The sequence below is a fragment of the Hyperolius riggenbachi genome, chromosome 4 (genome assembly GCF_040937935.1).
Source record: "Hyperolius riggenbachi isolate aHypRig1 chromosome 4, aHypRig1.pri, whole genome shotgun sequence".
Classification (NCBI taxonomy): Eukaryota; Metazoa; Chordata; class Amphibia; order Anura; family Hyperoliidae; genus Hyperolius; species Hyperolius riggenbachi.
The window spans coordinates 386127788-386148582 of NC_090649.1; the positions used below are offsets into that span (position 1 = coordinate 386127788).

The 20795-nt window shown below is 41.2% G+C and overlaps 1 protein-coding gene across 2 annotated transcripts in view; it reads left to right on the top strand.

Annotated features, from left to right (window-relative positions):
• The window catches only part of CRIM1 (cysteine rich transmembrane BMP regulator 1), a 982593-nt gene that overhangs the window by 503167 nt on the left and 458631 nt on the right, over nt 1-20795 (top strand). The gene's annotated exons all lie outside the window — the stretch shown is intronic.

Sequence of the window (20795 nt, forward strand, 5' to 3'; positions counted from 1 at the left end):
TCCATCTGCAGCAGCAAGATGATGTTATAGGTCTTTGGTGCTGGTCTGTGGGTTTACTCTGACTGTTCTCACCATTCGTCGCTTCTGTCTATCTGAGATTTTTCTTGGTCTGCCACTTCGAGCCTTAACTTGAACTGAGCCTGTGGTCTTCCATTTCCTCAATATGTTCCTAACTGTGAAAACAGACAGCTGAAATCTCTGAGACTGCTTTCTGTACCTCCCCTAAACCATGATGGTGAACAATCTTTGTCTTCAGGTCATTTGAGAGTTGTTTTGAGACCCCCATGTTGCTACTCTTCAGAGAAAATTAAGAGGGACACTTACAATTGACCCCCCCCCCCCCCTTAAATACTCTTTCTCATAATTGGATTCACCTGTGTATGTAGGCCAGGGGTCACTGAGCTTACCAAGCCAATTTGAGTTCCAAAAATTAGTTCTAAAGGTTTTGGAATCAATAAAATGTCAACAGTGCCCAAATTTATGCACCTGCCTCATTTTCTGTAAATCCAATAAACTTCATTTCACTTCTCAAGTATCACTGTGTGTGTCTCCTATATGATATATTTAACTGACATTTTTTATCGTAACAACCAGCGATTTATACAGGAAAATCATGAAGATTAACAAGGTTACCCAAACTTTCGCATCCCACTGTACATTTTGAAGGAAAATTAGGTGAAAAAAAAGCCACACAAATTTTATAGTGGTCCATTTCCCTATAAATCCAGAAAGACCTTATGCAAAACTATACTTCTGTATTTCAAGGGGCTACTTCCAAATCGGCACAAAGAATCATCCTTTGAGAGAACGAATACTGACTGTGCTACGGGATCATTCACTTTGGTTGGTAGAAATGTCCATTTTCCATGTGTTAAAGGGAGTTAATGCAGAAATCAAATTACTGTCAAGCTCGACTTCCGGTTCCGGCGCCTGTGGAGGAAGACGGCGGTGTAGAGAGCTCCGATCGCGGACCCCCGCCCGCTCTATTGCTAACAAAAGTGCCCGCTTAACGCAGTGAGAGCAGTGGGAGACGGCGGACTACACACAGAGCACTGGAGACCTGGAATGGACCGTTATTTGCTTCGGTCCGACAAGAAGCAGATCACAGCTGGTGCACCCAAGATGGCGTCTAAGGGCAAGGAGCGGAGGAATCAGCAGGAAAGACAGGCCTCTCCACCGGGTAAGGAGATGGCGAACAAATACGTGCAAGACGAGGTCAGTGACACTGAGGACCCAGCGGAAGATGGTGAAAACCCCGCTGAGGTATTAGACTACTCGGAAATTGCAGATGCGGTAGTGTCTAAACTGACCCCAGAATTGCACCACATGATTCAATCCGCGCTTGCTCAATCCCTAAAGCAGATACAAAAAGACATCCAAGCACACACAAATAGACTTAAGCAAGCTGAAAATAGGATCTCTAAACTTGAAGATGACAGAGCCAAACATAAAGAGCGCATTAAAAAGCTGGAAACAAATAATAAGGAAATGTATGATAAAATGCAGGATCTAGAAAACAGATCACGGAGGAACAACTTAAGGATGGTAGGCCTTCCGGAATCCTTTACAGCTAACACCTTGCATGAGCTATGCTCAGTCACTTTACCGCAGCTGCTAGGAGTAACATCTCCATGCAAAATAGAACGAGCGCATAGAATTGGCCCCCCTAAAGATACTAACACGCAAAAGGGACCTCGGGTGGTCATTATGAAATTTCTTGATTTCACTGAAAAACTTGCCATATTGAAGGCTTATAGGGAGTTGAAACAACCCCTCAAATACCAAGATCACACCCTAAGGCTCTTTAGTGATTATTCCCTAGAGGTCTCCAAAGCAAGACAGCAATTCAACAAAGTGTGCTCGCTATGCATTAGTAAAAACGTGAGATTCATGTTGATGTATCCGGCCACATTGAAAATCACAGATAACCAGAAGAAAGACCATCTATTCAAGTCAGCTAGTGACGCAGAATCATTCATGGAATCCCTCAATGAGGAAAACGATACTTAAAAAGATCCTATTCTACACCTAATCCACAGTTGACATATCACAAAATCAGCATGCCGTCCGGACTGCTCAACATTTAAGGGAGACTCTACTTTGAAGTCTCTGAAGCAAAATTTTAGGGCACTGACAATCATCTACATACTCTTCAGTAGAACATGCAATAAAAAAAAGAGAACGATTAAAATAAAACAAAAAATGGGAGGTCGGGAGAAGAAGAAGCTACTTCCTTTGCTCTAGCTTTCATCGTTGCGACAGACTAGAGACCACTCTCCTCACAGGGAAGAAGTGAGGTCACGAATAAAACGTAGGAGCTGAGGTCTGGGTAAATCCCACACCTTGTAGTGGTTAGGGATGAGGGAGGGTCTTATCTCCAGGTTGGGCTGTTTTATACTATTGAAGGTTGGTATATGCTGCAAATTATCTTAACCATTCGCTGTATTTGTATATATGTTTTAGTTCACGTCAATTGCTCCCATACTAAACACTGATGCCTCTCCGTATACTATCATGGAATATTAAGGGTCTAAGGACCCCTGCTAAGAGGTCCCTGGTTCTACGTCACATTAAAAAGTTCAAGGCAGACATAACCCTGCTCCAGGAGACGCATTTAGCCAAGGAAATGAGTGGTTTAATGAAAAAGCTTTGGGTGGGGGAGGTATATGGCTCAGCAGCACAGGGAAGGAAGGCAGGAGTACTGACCCTTATCCATAAAAACTTGTCAGGGACAGTCATAGATCATAAAGCAGATGAGCAGGGGAGATGGGTTAAAATAAAAATTAAAGTAGCAGCCGAAGTTATTGAAGTGCTTAATGTGTACGGGCCAAACGAAGACAATATGCAATTTCTGACGGAATTAACTACCTCACTATTGGAATCTCCCTGCTCCAACCTCATTGTTGGAGGGGACTTCAACTCAGTAATGAGTGAGACGGAAGACAGAACCCATAAAAATATAAAAGCTCTAGCTGTCACGAGAAAATCGTCAAGGTTCAGCCAATTCGCAACCGATCTCAGTCTGACTGATGCTTAGAGATTCTTACACCCCTATGACAGGCAATTCACTTTCTATTCCGCCCCCCATGGTGTATGGTCGAGAATTGACTATCTACTCATATCTACTACTATAGCCACAAGAATAGAAGGGTCAGAAATTGCAGATTTGTTGATCTCCGATCATGCGCCCATCCACATTGACCTACAAGAACAATTTCCTAGAGGGACCGATATCTTATGGAGATTCCCCTCACAACTTTACACTGATGAAAATTTCACGAACCAGCTAATTGCATGGTGGCAAGAGTATCTCTATGACAATAGAACACACACAAATGACCCGGTCCTACTATGGGAAGCAGCCAAGCCAGTCCTGAGAGGGAGGATAATTTTCTTCACCTCAGGAGCTAAAAAACAGGCTAACCAAAAATATCAACAGGCGGTATCAGAAGTAAGAGAAGCGCTAGGCAAATTCCAGAAAAACCCCACACCCCCCAACAGAGAAAACTGGATTAAATCCAAGTTTGAGGTAGACAGACTACTCAAATACAAAGAAAGCCTACGTGAGTCATATGGGAAAATAAAATTTAGAAGATATGGCAACAAAATGGGGAGACTCTTAAGTGGTCTGATTAGGGGCTCCAGAGATAACACACGTGTTTTGTCTCTTAAAACAAAACATGGCGCATACACTTCCGACCCAAAACTCATAAATTCAATATTTAGAGAGTATTATGCTGAACTATATGGGCCTATTGCGCAAAACATAGAAACAACTAAGATAGACCAGGTGCTAGCCAGAGTCAAACTATCTAAACTCACAGAAGACGATAAGGCAGAATTGAATGCTGAAATAACTGAAGGGGAGGTCAGGGAGTGTATATCTACACTAGCTAACAACAAGGCACCTGGACCAGACGGCCTTACAAGCGAATTCTACAAAATCCTAAAAAACGAAATTAGCAGCACATTGCAGAAAGTCTATTCATCCACTATCTTAAAAAAAGAAGGCACTGACGCCTCACAACTAGCCCATATAAAATTATTACCAAAATCCGGCAAAGATCCCACCCTCCCAGAATCGTACAGACCCATATCCTTAATAAATGTGGACAGGAAAATTCTCACTAAAATAATCGCCAACAGGCTAGCTAACATCATGCCCAAATTAGTAAGCCCGTGTCAATCAGGTTTTACACACAATAGATCTGTGGTAGCAAATATACGCAAAGTCCTGGCACTTCTGGACTATGCAAAGAACTACCCGGCCACTTCAAAAAACTATGCCTTGCTTTTTCTCGACGCAGAAAAGGCTTTTGATAATGTCCATTGGCCTTGGCTGATGAGAATTTTACAAAAGATGGAATTCCCCCCACTATTTCTAGACTTGATAACGGTACTCCATACGCGACCTACGGCTCAGATCTGCACTCCGGGCTTCCTTTCACCCAAATTTAACCTGTTTAAAGGGACGAGACAAGGGTGCCCCCTGTCCCCACTACTCTTTAATCTGGCTCTGGAGCCCTTACTCAGATTGCTGCAATCCAGCCTAGAAGGAATCCCTATTGGCACAGCAAAAATTTTACAAGCTGCATTTGCAGACGATTTAGTGCTTTTTTTGGCGGACCCAGTAACCCAAGTACCGACCATCCTTAATATATTAGATGAGTTAAGCCCCCTCAGTGGCTTCAAAATCAATCAATCTAAGAGTGAACTACTCTTCCTCACAATCGCAGGCCAAAAACAACAGGGCCTAGAAACCTTGCCCGTAAAAATTAGCAGCAAAGTACGATATTTGGGTGTTCTCTTCAACAGAGACCCTCCTCATTATACTCATTAAACTATGATCCACTATTCAGAGACCTCCAAGACAAATTAATAAGATGGGAAAATCTACCGATAAATTTAATGGGAAGAATAGCAATCCTCAAATCTGTTTGTTTCGGTAAATTACTCTACCCACTCCAAACGATCCCTCTTTTAATCAAACATATCGATATCCAAAATCTGGAAAAAATTTTCAAGCGATTCCTATGGAAAAGTAAAAAAGCAAGGATTGCCCTATCTAAACTAAAACTCCCAAAACATAAAGGAGGCCTGGGTCTACCTGACATAAGACGCTATAACCTAGCCTGCCTGTTTCGACATGTGAGGGACTGGGTCCGCCAGACAAGTATATATTCCAACTACAGCCTAGAGGAAGCCTATGTAGAGCCCTGGTCACTAACTGCCATATTACATACTCCATATAGAAATTTACCTTCCAGGCTGAAATGTAGTGGGTTAATACGAGACACATGGGCCACATGGAAAGAAATGCGGAAACAGTTTCAAGTCCCTATGCATATCTCTAAGTACATGCCCCTATGGGGTAACCCGGGGTTTTCAGCTAGCATGGCCCATGGAGGTTTTAGTGCATGGGAAGACAGGGGTATTACAAAACTGGTAAATGTTCTCTCACTGAGTGAACATAGATGGTTATCTTTTAGGGAACTCCAAGACGCTTTTGGTGTGCCTCGGTCGCACTTCCTATTTTATGCTCAACTCAAATCATATGTTACCTCTCAAGTAAAGGATATATCCAAAATTTGGTCTATAAATGACTTTGATTTATTTTTCTCCCCCACAACTCCCAAATTATCATTGTCAGACATACAGAAAAGAATGGAGCACCGCTCTCTGGGGGGGGGCCTCCGAGGTATACCGGAAGAACTGGTTAATGCACATTGAAGATACTCTTATAGGAGATAAAGTCATAGAAGGAAATTTGGTGTTTAGATCTTTGATGTTATGTGAAACGTGGAGGGAGTCTCATTATAAAATGATAAACAAAGCAAAATATGCTTTCAACTTAAAGTACGTCAATCCTCCTCCCCATTATACTCCGGCCTGCCCTAAATGCAAACAACCACAGGCAGATATGTTCCACTGTATTTGGTCCTGTGCTCCTATCACTCTATATTGGTCAAAAGTTCAAAAATATGTAAAAGAATTATGCAAATTAGACTGGCCACTCACACCCCAGCTCTACCTGTTCCACTTTAAGGAAGACCCTGAATCCACAAGCATGGCTACGCAACCCATGCCCAAAGGAAACACAAGACTGGCACATCTAATCTTAGCAGCTGCCAAAAAGACTATTTACAACAAGTGGATTTATGCCTCCTCCCCGACTATATTAGACCTAAAAGATGAACTAACACACTTGCTTAATCTAGATAAACTAGAAACACTGCAGCACAAAGAAAAACTCACAAAGTCATTATTTACAACCTGGAAGAACTTTATTCTCCATTCCCACACTGATGCAGAACTACATAAGCTAATGGACCACTTCAAATATACCTCCTGGTACGCTCTGCTGGACTTGCAAGACAAACTTGGCAGACTGAAAGTTCCAGGGCGACAATCGCCCATCTGCACCTGATTTTCCCACTTCTCAGCATTGCGGCTACCCAACCAGAGGACTTTTGGGGCCTACCTGCCGCTGGTGCAACGCAGCTAGCCATACCTCAAGGATCAGCTCTCCTTATATAGCTCAGGCCCTATAACCTGGAGATAGGGTGGGGGGGGGGGGGGTTCAGTGGATAGTGGGGGTTGGATAGATGGTAAGCGAAAGGGGTATCTCTTGTATATGTCTCACTTGTACTACGGTTTTGGCCACGCAACTGTAAACCTCTTGTTCTTTTTATTGTTAAAATAATAAAATATGTTTTAAAAAAAAAATTTCTGTCAAATGGCCGGCCGATTGTTTTAGAAGCTGTAGAAATTGAGGCAGTCATGCCAACTGTAGCTTTCACCTGTTTTGTGGTTGAGTCTTTGTGTAATGAGTATTAGAGTTTGCCTAGTGCAGGTGATGGGGAAGCAGCTGATCCCAGCTTACAGCTCATCTTCACTAATCATCTCTTAGCAGAAGTCACACTTTCCTGGAGAGGCGCCTCACACATCACAAGCCATTGCTTCAAGCAGCTGTGTAACCTCAAGGTTACATCCGTGGAAATGATTGCCATATCTAATCAGTCTTCCCATCCACAGATAAAATAATTACCAATTACAAGTGCATGATAATGAATGCATTGGGAAATTAATTTTGTATCTGAGACGCTTAAAGGGGCAGCACCTCCTACCCAAGCATGAAATGTGCAATTGTGACAATAATCCACAATCCTCTGGTCTGTGCCTGTGCATACATATTCTGCTGTAATTAATATACAACAATATATGATATATATATATATATACACACACACATTATTTCATTAGGAATTTATGGAATTATGCAAGTAGGCAGTCGTGATGCAGTGTTTGCCAACCAATCGATCAGAATTCATTTGCTGCATTGATTTCTAGCAGATTCGACCAAATGATCGAATTGGCCGGGTATCAAGAAAATTGATTGACCAGTGCATGGCCACCTTAGAGCTGGCCATACACCATAAAGTCTTGATTGTAAAATGTTACCACTTACATGTAGTGTGAGAGCTTACCTCAACAACCTTTTCAAAGCATTCTTACTCTCTTGGCTGTATACTACATAGATGTGGTAAGATTGCTCAATTTAGATTGTGTGGTGTATAATGAGATGCAAGTCAGGCGCTGTAGTTATTACAAGCAAGTGTACAAGCCTTTCTTGTAAGTGCAGTTCGTTTTTTAAGGACATTTCTCATTTAAAATGGGGCAGCACAGTGGCTTAGTGGTCAGCACTCTCACCTTGCAGCGCTGGCTCCTCCTAGGTTCAAATCCCAGCCAGGGCAATATCTGCAAGGAGTTTGTATGTTCTTCCCATGTCTGTGTGGGTTTCCTTTCAGGCACTCAGATTTCCACCCACATCCCAAAAACATACAGATAAGTTAACTGGCTTCCCCCTAAATTGGCCCTAGACTATGATACATACAATATACCATACATATATAGACATATGACTATGATAGGAATTATATTGTGAGCCCCTCTGAGGGACAGTTAAAGAGAACCCGAGGTGGGATTTAATTATGTTAGTGGGGCACAGAGGCTGGTTGTGCACACTAAGACCAGCCTCAGTTGCCCCATGGTGTGCCTCCATGTCCCCCCCTGCGTGCAGCTATACCCCTCGCAGTGCTGACGACACGCAGCGTGACGCCAGCACAATGTTTACCAAAGCGCTGTCTGTCAGCGCCGCTCCCCCGCCTCCTCCGCATCGGCGCTACCCGCCCTTGTCCCTTCCCTCCCGGTGATAGGAGGGAAGTGACAAGACAATATACTCTGTACAGAGCTGTGGAAGATGTTGGCGCTATAGAAATACTAAATAATAATTAAAAGTAATATACTTATATTAAAAATATATATATATTTTTTAATAAAACATCTGTGTGTATATATATATTTTATATATACCGTTATGTTCTGTATTGCACAAATATCATCACATGAGGTAAAACTACGTAAGAATAATATTTTAAAACTGGTTATATATGTTTGATTTCCACAAACAAACCTGCAAGATATAATCAAAGAATACAGTTTCTGTACTTATATTTTAACTTGATTGTGCAAGGTATTGATTATACAGTTATTTTTTTCATGTCTGCGTCTGCTCTTTATTTTTCTCCTTCAAATCCTTTTTATAAGAGTGAAAAAGGGCCATTCTTCATTACAGCCTGAGTGGAATAATGTGTGGTAACCTTTCATCCTCATGATAGAACTGACCTTTTGTTAGAGTTCCCAAGTATTAAGAACTTTATGATTGCCACCGCTTATAAAATGAACCTGCATTCAAAAGTATTGATTGTCGTTATAGATTTAACTTTACATTCATTATGTCACCTCTTGCTTACTCCCAAAGTCAGGGAAGGTTTTTAGCATCAAGAACTTTGCAGGTAGACTGTGGCCTGTGTCTGGACTGTGATGGTGGAAAGATTTAATGAATTTTAAGTGAAGGAGAGGGCAGGGAAGTCTGGAGGAAATAAGTGCATCATACTGGCTGACCTGTCTGCTCTGTAATGTCTAACAGACATCACACAAAGATACTTGGGAGATTCTCCTGCAGCGGTAAACAGAGTCCACTCAGTGACTTTGAAAGAACAAGGCCAAAGATTGTAGCCTGGTACATGAGCTGCAATCATCAGCACCATCATTGTCAGTGACAGGACTCTTGCCCGCTATAAGATTATGCTTGCTAAGTTCTCTCTGTTGTGGGTACCCTCATCTCAACGATTGATGTGTGTGCGTCTATATTCTATATATCTTTGAAGTAATTTGTAATTGTGTGCTAATGCTTTTTAAACATTGCAATTTGCTTTTAATTAAGTAAAAGGTTTACACCAATGAGCCGCTGTCTTGCCAGTGTCATTGCTTGGCAATGGCCACGTGAAGGCCGAGGCCTGGCTGAGTTGGTAGATGGAAGTAACAATAACAATAACAATAATATTTATATAGCGCTTTTCTCCCTGGGGAGAGAGTAGGAGGAGAGGGTGTAAAGGCAGGATGCCAAAAGGCGGAAGATGCCAACCTCCGCCACACTTGAAACCAACGACTCTGGGAAAGGCCGCAGTTTGTTCCTCTGGTGAGGCCCTGTGTATTTGGGTGAGGACACAGCGGCCATGTGCGCTGACCATTGTGCCACCATCCACATCTCTGCCTAGTGCCAAAGCTATAGACGCATAAGTTTCTCATAGCTGGCACTCCTTAGCTCCACTCCATGCCAAAACCATGCGTCGCTATGCTGCCATGATGTCATGCTATGCAGTTGCTGTTGATGCCTTCAGAAGGTAGATTCCAGGAATGCTGTGAACACAGTTTGTGGAATAGTGTCTTGTTAAATCACTAAAAGTAAATGCGGTGTCATTTTTATCTGTTGTGTGCCTTCCTATTTCTTCTCCTGTTTTGCTATAAGAATTCATATTCGTGATTGGTAAGTCCACAAATAGAGGACACCTATTATGAGGCCTCTAATACTTTATAAGGGGGACATGACCTGAGGGCACTTGTCGCCCATCGGGGATCGGTCCGATCCCCTTGGGCGACATTGCTGGGCTGGCCAGTGCATACACATGTCAGTGGTGTAGCTGACAACTTGTACTGTTGCTATGTGGGGGGTGGAGGGACGACAGAGCGGCTTTGGTGTGAGATCACCCGGCGGATGGGGGAGCAGCTTCTTCAAAGCTGTATTGATCTGCCAGGCGGATCGCTCATGGGTTGGGGATCGGGGCTGCCATACACTCACTTGGTTATCGGCTGAGGCGGTTGTTATCAGCTGTCTCAGCTGACTTTAATTATGCGTATGTACAAGCCTTAAAGGACCATTATCGCGAAAAAAAGTAGGCAGTTAAAATCTGACAGAACTGACAAGTTTTGGGGCAGTCCATCTCCGTATGGGGGATTCTCAGCATTTTCTTTGTTTTTAACAACATTTCCTGAACATCAATTTAACTGCCAAAATAGTAAGATACCAGCCAGCCTCCCTACTCACTTGCACAGTATTTTGTCAGTTATGCTAGGTGCACACCATACAGTTTTCTGTTAGATTTACCTGTCAGATAGATTTTTTCCAACATGTTGGAAAAAATCTATCTGGCTAGTAAATCGAACAGAAAATCGAACAGATAATTGTATGGTGTGTACCTAGCATAAGACTTTGCAACTGCTGTTCAGGAAAAGCTGTTGAACACAATGAAAACCCTGAGAATCCCTCATGAGGAGATGGACTGACCCAAAACCTGTCAGCTCTGTCATATTTTAACTGCCTACTTTTTTCACGATAGTGGTCCTTTAAGAAAAAAACAAAATAACCATTAACAGCGGGGGTGGCTGTACCTTGAGTAGATTTAGTATATTTCACACCAGAATCTCTGTAATGGTAACCTTGGCATTCCTGCACAGTATTTGGTTTACTGGATTATTTGAAAAGTTTTGTTCAAGTAGAACTATTGTTTAAAGAATGCACTTGCGTCATCTGTAAACCTGCCTATTGAACTCTGTAACAATTAAGTTTACTGTGCGTTAGACAAGCTTTGGCACAACAACAGTTCAACAACAATATGTTGGAAGATATTTCGCTATTATCCTGATCCGATAGGAATTTAGAAGGCTACATTACTGTCATCACAGCATCATTTAAATGAAGCTTTGTGCCAAAGAATGTAAAGTCATTATTTTAATAACTCTGACAATTTTCACAGAGCTGCCTTATGCATAAAACCAATCATTACCAAGTATATAGACTCAGGCTCCTATTAGTGCCATATCTAATGATATGAAGTAAAGAAATAGAATTTCACATCACATACCTTTTAAGTTCTAATTCTTTCTCAAGATGAATTTATTGAGATGTAAATTAAAAATGTATACATATACAGTTTTCAGTCAGGTTGTTGTATGTTCGGAGACTTCATGTAGTTTGGACTGTAAAATATACTACAGTACTCACATAAAGCCTCTTTGTTTAAAGGGGAATTTCAGCCTAAACAAACATACTGTCATTAAGTTACATTAGTTATCTTAATTCAAATAGATAGATAATATAATCTCTTACCCACCCTGTTTTAAAAGAACTGGCAAATGTTTGTGATTTCATGGGGGCAGCCATCTTTTTGGTTGAAAGGAGGTGACAGGGAGCAGGAGACACCGTGTCCTAATTACCCCTCCCAGCTGCGCGCAAATCTCAAATTCAAAATAAAAAAATTGTGCCAAAACAGCAAAAGGAGAACAACAACATCAGAAATCCCCTCATGCTTTGCACAGCATCAGGGGAAAAACGCCCAGGCAGTTTTCTTCTGTGCAGCTAAAAATGAGGCTTGGGTAAGAAAAAACAAAATTCTGATGCTGTGAAACTTTTAAAGAAACACCAAGCCTTTTCAGTGCTGCTGAGTAGATTTTTATTCTGGAGGTTTACTTTAACCACTTTACCCCCGGCGGTACGAATTTCTCCGTCCCTTTTTTCCCTCCTAAAAAAACAGGGACGGAGAAATCCGTACCTTCCGCGCTCCCTCCGCTGTCCGCGCTACCGACGCTCGTGCACGCCGCCGCCCGCTTGCCCGGAGATCAATGAACGGGAAAATCCATTCCCGTTCGTTGATCTAAGCCCCCGCAATGATCTGCTGCTTCTTTCAGAAACAGCGCGATCATTGTGATTCTCCCAGCCTCCTACTGCTTCCTGTAAGCGTCCTTCTGGTCGCTTACAGGTCGCATGTAAACATACTCACTGTGGCCATCTTGTGTCCAAATAGTAAACTACACCCTAATGCATTTTACACATACAAATACATTGTTTTACATAATAAATTAACTCATTACCTCCCACACTCCCCAATTTTTTTTTTTTGTAATTTAAAAAAAATATATATATATACAATTAAAAAAAAAACATAAATAGTTACCTTAGGGACTGAACTTTTTAAATATTTATGTCAAGAGGGTATAACACTGTTACTTTATAAACTACGGGCTTGTAATTAGGGATGGACGCAAAACTGAAAAAAATGCACCTTTATTTCCAAATAAAATATTGGGGCCAAACATTGTAATAGGGACATAATTTAAACGGTTTTATAATCGGGAATAATGGGCAAATAAATTTCATGGGTTTTAATTACAGTAGCATGCATTATTTAAAAACTATAATGGCCGAAAACTGAAAATAATAATTTTTTCCCAAATTTTTTCCTATTTTCCCCATTAAAACACATTTAGAATAAAATAATTCTTGGCATAATGTCCCACCTAAAGAAAGCCTAATTGGTGGCGGAAAAAACAAGATATAGTTCATTTCATTGCGATAAGTAATAATAAAGTTATTGACGAATGAATGGACGGAGCGCTGAAAGGTGAAAATTGCTCTGGTGGTCAGGGGGTAAAACCCCTCAGTGGTGAAGTGGTTAACCTTCATAATGGTACAGACAAGCCTGAATCATCCCCAAAAAATAGCTGGAATCATTAAAGAGGAGTTGGGCTCGTCCAGTGACTACTATTACTCACCTACGGTGTCGCTGACGTGCGGGGTCCCACACCGGCACCTCGCGGCTTCCCTGAGAGCGTTTTCCCGGCTACTTTGTGACAATCCCCTGTGGGGATCTCCTCTTCTTCATACTTTGTTGCTTCCTGTCCCTTGGCAATCACTTCCCCTGGCGTGTCCCTCTGATGACGCTGCGTGCGCCCGCTGGTGTCAGGCGGACGCAGCGTCAACGCATCAGGCAAAAATTCACCTTTTTTTTGTATTGGATTCAATACAAACATCTGTATTAGAATTTTTATATTGGAACCAAGTGTAAATACAGTAAAACAAATAAGTTGTGGGCAGCACTACTAATATATATATGTATATATATACTTTTTTTTTATAAAAAAACATTTTAATAAATATGACAGCATATTCCTCTTGCTTCAGGTTCCCTATAAGCATGTAGTAGTATCGTGGCACTGAATATATATAATCAAATTCGGAATCTTTGAATTCTGTTGTTGCTTTCTACAGCAGGGCTGCATTCTGTTCTTTGAGAACATTAGCAGAATAAACCTTGCTTCCCAACAATGACCTCTAGTGGTGGGAGGAACTCGGAGCATATGCATCTACGCTAGTTTCACACATGCAGGCAGAACTCAGGCCAGAAACCCACTAGGAGTGAATTCTAATCGCTATGAATTTAAAAAACCTCTTGCTAATGCAATGCTGTGGGGTACCTTTAGAAAATCACATTGCTCAAGTGGGACCACACCGATAGCATTACATTAGCAAGAGTTTTCAAATCGCAAAGCGCTCAGAAAATCGCTCCGAGTGGGTTTCTGGCCTTGGGAATTTCTGCACAGACAATTTTAAATCTTTTCCACTGCTCATTTTTAATAGCTACTTTATTTTGATAGTAACATCGATATCATTCAAAAAGAAATCGGTCAAGACAAATGTAAAGTGCTTGCATTGTGACTGGTTCCTTTACAGGATATTGTAGAGAATTCTGTTCTTTTGTTGGGTTTTTGTAGAATCTTATACAATTGATAAAAGTGATTTTTTCCCCCCTTCGCCATTAAAATCCTCACAAATGTGGATACTTGCCTAGGTCACGTAAAAAAAAATTGGCAGCTGTCTTCCATTGGATGCTGTGGTCTGATGCGACTTGTATGGCCACAGATGCACTGGAAGCCTGACATGTTTGCTCAAATACATCCCCCAGCTTCCTGAAATAAAATAGATTTTCCCTTAGATTGGTGCTGCCAGCTACACTATAAGTACAAAAGAAAAGCCAAACTCTGTAAAAGCTTATAGAGCAGCATTCATTTAAGGTGTCTTGCAATACGATGCAGTCTGTTGAGTTTGAAGAGTTCAAATTATAACTGATCTATTTATAAAATACTGACTTTATCACAGCCATTTTGCAAACACTATTACCAGCTAATTGCATTTCTCATAGTGCCAAGTTTTAGGATCCTTATGGCTCTCAAATATTATTATTTTTTATTATTATTATTTAGTATTTATATAGCGCCGACATATTACGCAGCGCTGTACAGTGTATATATATATATCTTGTCACTAACTGTCCCTCAAAGGAGCTCACAATCTAATCCCTACCATTGCCATATGTCTATATTATGTAGTGTATTTATTGTAGTCTAGGGCCAATTTTTAGGGGGAGCCAATTAACTTATCCGTATGTTTTTGGGGTGTGGGAGGAAACCGGAGCGCCCGGAGGAAACCCACGCAGACACGGAGAGAACATACAAACTCTTTGCAGATAGTGCCCTGGCTGGGATTCGAACCAGGGACCCAGCGCTGCAAGGCGAGAGAGCTAACCACTACGCCACCGTGTTGCCCTATTTCTTCATGAAACAGTCTGTCCTCTAGATTGGAATCTCTGCAAGCGTTTCTAGCATTGCTATAGGGAGTATCTGTTTTTTTTGTCTGTAGTCTGCAAGCTGTAATTTGTGTATGTACTGCTAAATGGTATTTCTAAGTAATAACAACATGGGCTGCAAAGCACTGTGCCAATATATCCCTATGGGACCATTGTCAATGTTTGGGATTTGTGTAAATTACAAATGAGCAGCATTTTGAGAGTGATAATAATGTGATTTTATTCCGGCAAATGAGAGATCCAAAGCACAATCGTTGCAAAATCACAAGACAAAATTGCAATTGCTAACACAAGGCAATAGCATTCTGTGATCTGAGTGGGAACCTAGCCTCTTGCAATTTTTTTCACAGATTTTAAGATACATTGGAGCTGCTGCTTTATATTCCTATGCAGTACCTGGTTTACACAGCAGCCCTAGTACCTTTGGAGTATGTCAGAAACTGATGAGCTGAATTTGTCCATTGCTGCTATTTCCAGTATCTTTGTCAGTATCTGGTTTAAGAAGCAAGTTCCAAAAATAAAACATTTGTTCCAAAATAAAACATCTTATTGCCAATGATGGTAGCAAGTTCTCAGCAGGTTCTTCTAGGTATTATCTACAGTACTGCATAAGCTTCGCTTCGTGTTAGCATACCTGAAATTTTATTTGTCTTTTACTCCATGAAATTGACTTAAAAGGACACTTAAGTCAAACAAAAAAAATGAGTTTTACTCACCTAGGGCTTCCAATAGCCCCCTGCAGCTGTCCGGTGCCCTCGCCGTCTCCCTCCGGTCCTCCTGTCCCCGCCGACAGCCACTTACTGTTTCGGTGACAGGAGCTGACAGGCTGGGGACGCGAGTGATTCTTTGCGTTCCCAGACACATTAGCACCCTCTATGCTGCTATATGGTATATGATATATGCTATAGCAGCATAGATGGCGCTATTGTGGCCAGGAACGCTAAGTATCACTCGCATCCCCAGCCTGTCAGCTCCTGTCACCGAAACAGGAAGTGGCTGCCGGTGGGGCCAGGAGGATCGGAGGGAGACGGCGAGGGCACCGGACAGCTGCAGGGGGCTATTGGAAGCCCCAGGTGAGTAAAACTCATTTTTTTTTGTTTGACTTAAGTGTCCCTTTAAGATAGACGTGATGAACACTCTTGGGACTAGAAACTATGGGTTATGTTGCTGTTCACAAGTGAAGGTCAGTGAAGCAGGCAGTTGAAGTGCTGTTGATTTTATGTTTTTTAGCTCAGCTATGATTTACCTTATATTCATTTGGTTACCAGTGTTTATTGGAGAGGTTCTCTTTATTTAGCAGGCATCATTTGGGAGGGAGGCGTTTGGGCATATGGTGTTTGGGAAGAGAAGTTAGTGTTATGGAGGTGTTAAAAGACCTCAATCATAAAAACATAACATTTTAAATACAAATGTACACATATTTCTTTCTCACAGTTTAACCCTTTCCAATGCAATGTCTACGATCACCGCCATAACCCCCCTCTTTTCCCCCAGCATTTAATTTTAGTGGTGTCCTGCGGGAGGACATAGGTGATCACGAAATTGCAGTAGCAGCGATGATTCAGTGGGTCTGTAATTCCACGCTCTAGAGAGAGGGGGCAACCTGGCATCAGGGGGAGATAGTGCCAGCTCACATGCATGTAGCTCCACTCCTTGCAGTGTAATTCCCTCAATACACAGAGCTGAGTGGTGCTGGAGGGGATAAAAGTGTAGACTTTTGAGCCACATAGTGGAACTAAATGTGGCAATAGTGCCATTAGTGACAGGCCAAAAAGTGCCTAGGCAATTTTATGACAAGGCGGAGGATGGTACCAGCAGCCATCAAAGTGTTGGACTTAAACGTTTGATCTGAAGGGGCTAACACTGTGCCGGACTTTATCTGGCAACAGATTGATCCAGCAGTAGCCAGCTTTGAACTTCTGGTGGGAAAGACCAATGTCTGACATAGGAAGCAAAATTTGAAAGGTGGTCTGACAGGTTTTAGATTAATTCATCTCCTCCTGGTGGAATCTCAGAAAGGTGACACGGGGGGGGGGTCGAATTTTCGGCAAACCAAAATTTGGATTTTCTTGTTGGTTGTGATAGATAGGTTAGTTGATGGTGTAGTGAACGATTTTTCGTCTGATCAGAATTTCTGATCGCTCAAAAGCGTTTTTTCGCTAGAAATTGGACCATTAGTGGCCACCTTAAAGAGGAACTCCAGTGAAAATAATGTAATAAAAAAAGTGCTTAATTTTTTACAATAATTATGTATAAATGATTTAGTCAGTGTTTGTTCATTGTAAAATCTTTCCTCTCCCCGATTTACATTCTGACATGTATCACATGGTGACATTTTTACTGTGGGCAGGTTGTTTAGCTGCTGCTAGCTGTTTTGGCCGTTAGAGACAGCTGTAAGCAGCTATTTCCTGTCTCTGCACATTGTTACATTGTGGCAGTTTGCCCAGAGTACCGCGGTCCTCAGAGCTTCTTGTGGGAGGGGTTTCACCACAATATCAGTCATACAGCGCCCCCTGATGGTCTGTTTGTGAAAAGCAATATATTTCTCATGCAAAAGGGGGTATCAGCTACTGATTGGGATAAAGTTAAATTCTTGGTTGGAGTTCCTCTTTAAAAGATAGTGAAGGTTACAAAGTTATAGCGTACAATTGAAGTTTTTCCTGGAATCCTTTGACTCCATGTATTTTTACAATTTGCATGAAATGCCTTGTACGGTATAATTTGGAACTTGTTCTTCTAAAACGTTTCATATATATGTAATTTATTTCTCTTACAGTAATGGAACTAATGCATGTATCTATTACTAAAACATCACATTTGTATGATCAAATTGTATTTCTTGAACAATGATAAACTGTAAAAAAGATTAGTACCTCTGTAGATGGATTGTTAAAAGACATACCATTTTACAGTCTCTTTTGTACTGTATAGCTATTAACCAACTATTAGTACATTTTCTATAATTATATGAGATGGGAACTATACGTCTCTTGCAGGCAGTGCGAACTTAAAAAGTTTATACTGTGTAGAATTAAATTGCAGCCTAGATCAAATAATGCTTTAGTTCAGAAGCTAGGAGGAGTAATGGAGTATCTCATGGCAATCAGTGATATATGTTTGACATTTCCATTTATGCAAGAAATGTAGAATCAGATATGATAATGGCGGTGATAAATATTATTATTATTATTTATTTTTCCACGGTAACAACATAGAATGCATGTATATATACAAATACATGCACAGTTGTATTGTAAAGCAGAACAATGTGTTATTCATTTTGTCTATTAGGATTTTAGGCCTGGTGCACACTGAGCGTTTTTTGGAGCGATCTGCAGGCCGCATCCGCCTGTAAAAACATGTAATGTATTTCAATGGGATGGTGCACACCTGCAGTTTGAGGTTTTTGCCCAGCCGCAAACGTGCCTCCTGCTGCACGTTTGCAGTTTTCTGAAGCGTTTCGTCCTCAATGTAAAGTATAGGAAAAACGCAAACCGCTCTGAAAAACGCTAGATCAGAGCGGTTTGCCAGGTGTTTTTGTTACAGAAGCTGTTCAGTAACAGCTTTTACTGTAACAATATTTGTAATCTGCTACACAAAAACGCACCCAAAACCGCTAGGTATGTTTAGAAAACGTCTCTAAACATGCCTAGAATCGCTCTGAAATCAGCTCCAAAAACCGCTAGCGATTTGTGGATCTGCTAGCGGTTTTGGTGTGCACTGGGCCTTAGTTTTCATTTACCATATTCTCTTGTGCAATTCCCACCACCACCACCAACAAACAAATAGGCTGAAAAGTTGGTATTTGATGTTAGAGCACTATTTACTAGCAAGTCTTGTTCTTAGAAAACACAAGTTTGCTTTCTTAAAACAGAAAGAATTTGCAATAATTCAGGTTGGAGTGAGATTGAGATGTCTCCCAGGCACCACTGCTGAATATATGCAAATTAACCATTGTTGCCCTTAGAAGCTAAACACACCTCCAGATCCGCTGGAATGCAATCATGTGTCAGTTTGTTAATTTGTACAGAGCCAGAATAATCCAACATGCATACAGACTGTTTTGGATTGTTTGATCCTCATCAGTGCATGGCATGGATTAATTTGGCTCTTAAAAGATAGGGATGATCAATAAAATGCTAGAAGATAGCGTCTCATTGGCCATCCCTGCCAGAAAACATTCCTATTTCAATGTCATTTAGAAAACAGGAAACCAGTTCATAGCAAACAATGAGCCGTATTCACTAATCATTGGTAAAGCTGCCGTGCACAGGAAGCGCTCAGCAATGTCACCATTGCCTACACTGAGTACTTAGCGAGCATTGCACAATAAGTGCAACCTGCTTTACCTAGGTAAAACAAATCGCACTAGTGTAATGCACATTATTGTTGTTTAGTATTTATATAGCGCCAACATCTTCTGCAGCACTGTACAGAGTATGTTGTCTTGTCACTTGACTATCCCTCAGAGGGGCTCACAGTCTAATCCCTACCATAGTCACATGTCTATGTATTCATCCTGTGGTGTATGTATCGTAGTCTAGAGCCAATTTTAGGGGGAAGCCAATTAACTTATCTGTATAATTTTTGGAATAAGGGAGGACACTTGAGTGCCCGGAGGAAACCCACATAAACACAGGGAGAACATACAAACTGTGCAGATAGTGCCCTGGTTGAGATTTGACATGCTTGTTTCAGGTGTGTAATTTAGACACCACTGACCAGAAAGATCAGCAACACTGCCAGGCAACTGGTATTGTTTAAAAGGAAATAAATATGGCAGCCTCCATAGGTCTTACACCTCAGGTTCCTTTTAATCATTTATATGTAACTTAAATGACTAGAGACTGGGAGGGAAGGGTTAGTTTCATACAGGAAACTACATAGGGGCTTTAATGTTTCTATTAGCATTTTAAAAATAAAGACAGTATTATTTGTTGGCTTTAGTCTTGTTTATTTGAACTGTTTGATTGTCTCGGCTGAATACAATTTATTTTTGGAAACATAAGCTATCTGCCTGGTCCTAGCTGATAACACTGGAAGTAAATTTGTGTCCATATAGAGTGGAAAAAAAGAAAGAAACTTGTTTGTCATTCTCAGTAAGAAAGTATTAAGAGATGAAGTCTCTCAGAAAATCCCATTCAGTCAGAGTTTACTTTTCTGAGGTTACTCTTGTGGTTTTGTGATTAGAAAGATAATCTATGGACAAGTGTTTACATCCATGACCTATAGTAATCCTCAGCTTGTAGCTATTACAAGAGCTGCTTCTCAGTCCACGTGCGATGCACGGCTATGTAAGGGGCCCTGGCTGCTTGTTGTAGCAGTGAATTGTTTCAAGAACTGCCTGCGCTTGTCACGCCTCAGGAATTCACAACAGACAAGGAGAGAGTGGAAGTCAGACACAACTCCGGCTGCCAGAGACGGCCTATAGACTCTGCAGTACAGACAGTTATGCATTCTTGTGGTTTCCCAACCTGTTCTTCCTAATACGCCACAGTTTGTTCAAACAAGAGAGAACGAGGAAACTGGCTTCGCTTGTCCATACCATCTCATGTTACAAATATGAAAATATGTTACCTTTACTTTCCTTAATTAACTTCTTCACCGCCATGGCTTAAAAGTTTCCACTAAAGAAAATAAATAGTGTCTAGGTAGGCATGCACTATGTAGTGCTTTAAATGGATTTAATGCTTTATTCAATAAGACATGAAATGTAAATCTATTTAAAGTGGAACTAAACTCAGAACTTATTCTCTGCTCTAAATGATAAGCCACAGCATGATAACTTTTTTGAGGAAATATGTCTGCATTACAATTCCTGGAAATCGTAAGAAACCCTGAAATGTAACTTGGTTTCACTTTTGCAGAGGACACTGAAAGGGTTAAGCCTCAGTGTTTACTGTATGAGAGCTGCCTGTGAAGAGGTATCCTGCTATCTATTCACAGCTCCTAATAACTGTTTGATCTGGCTAT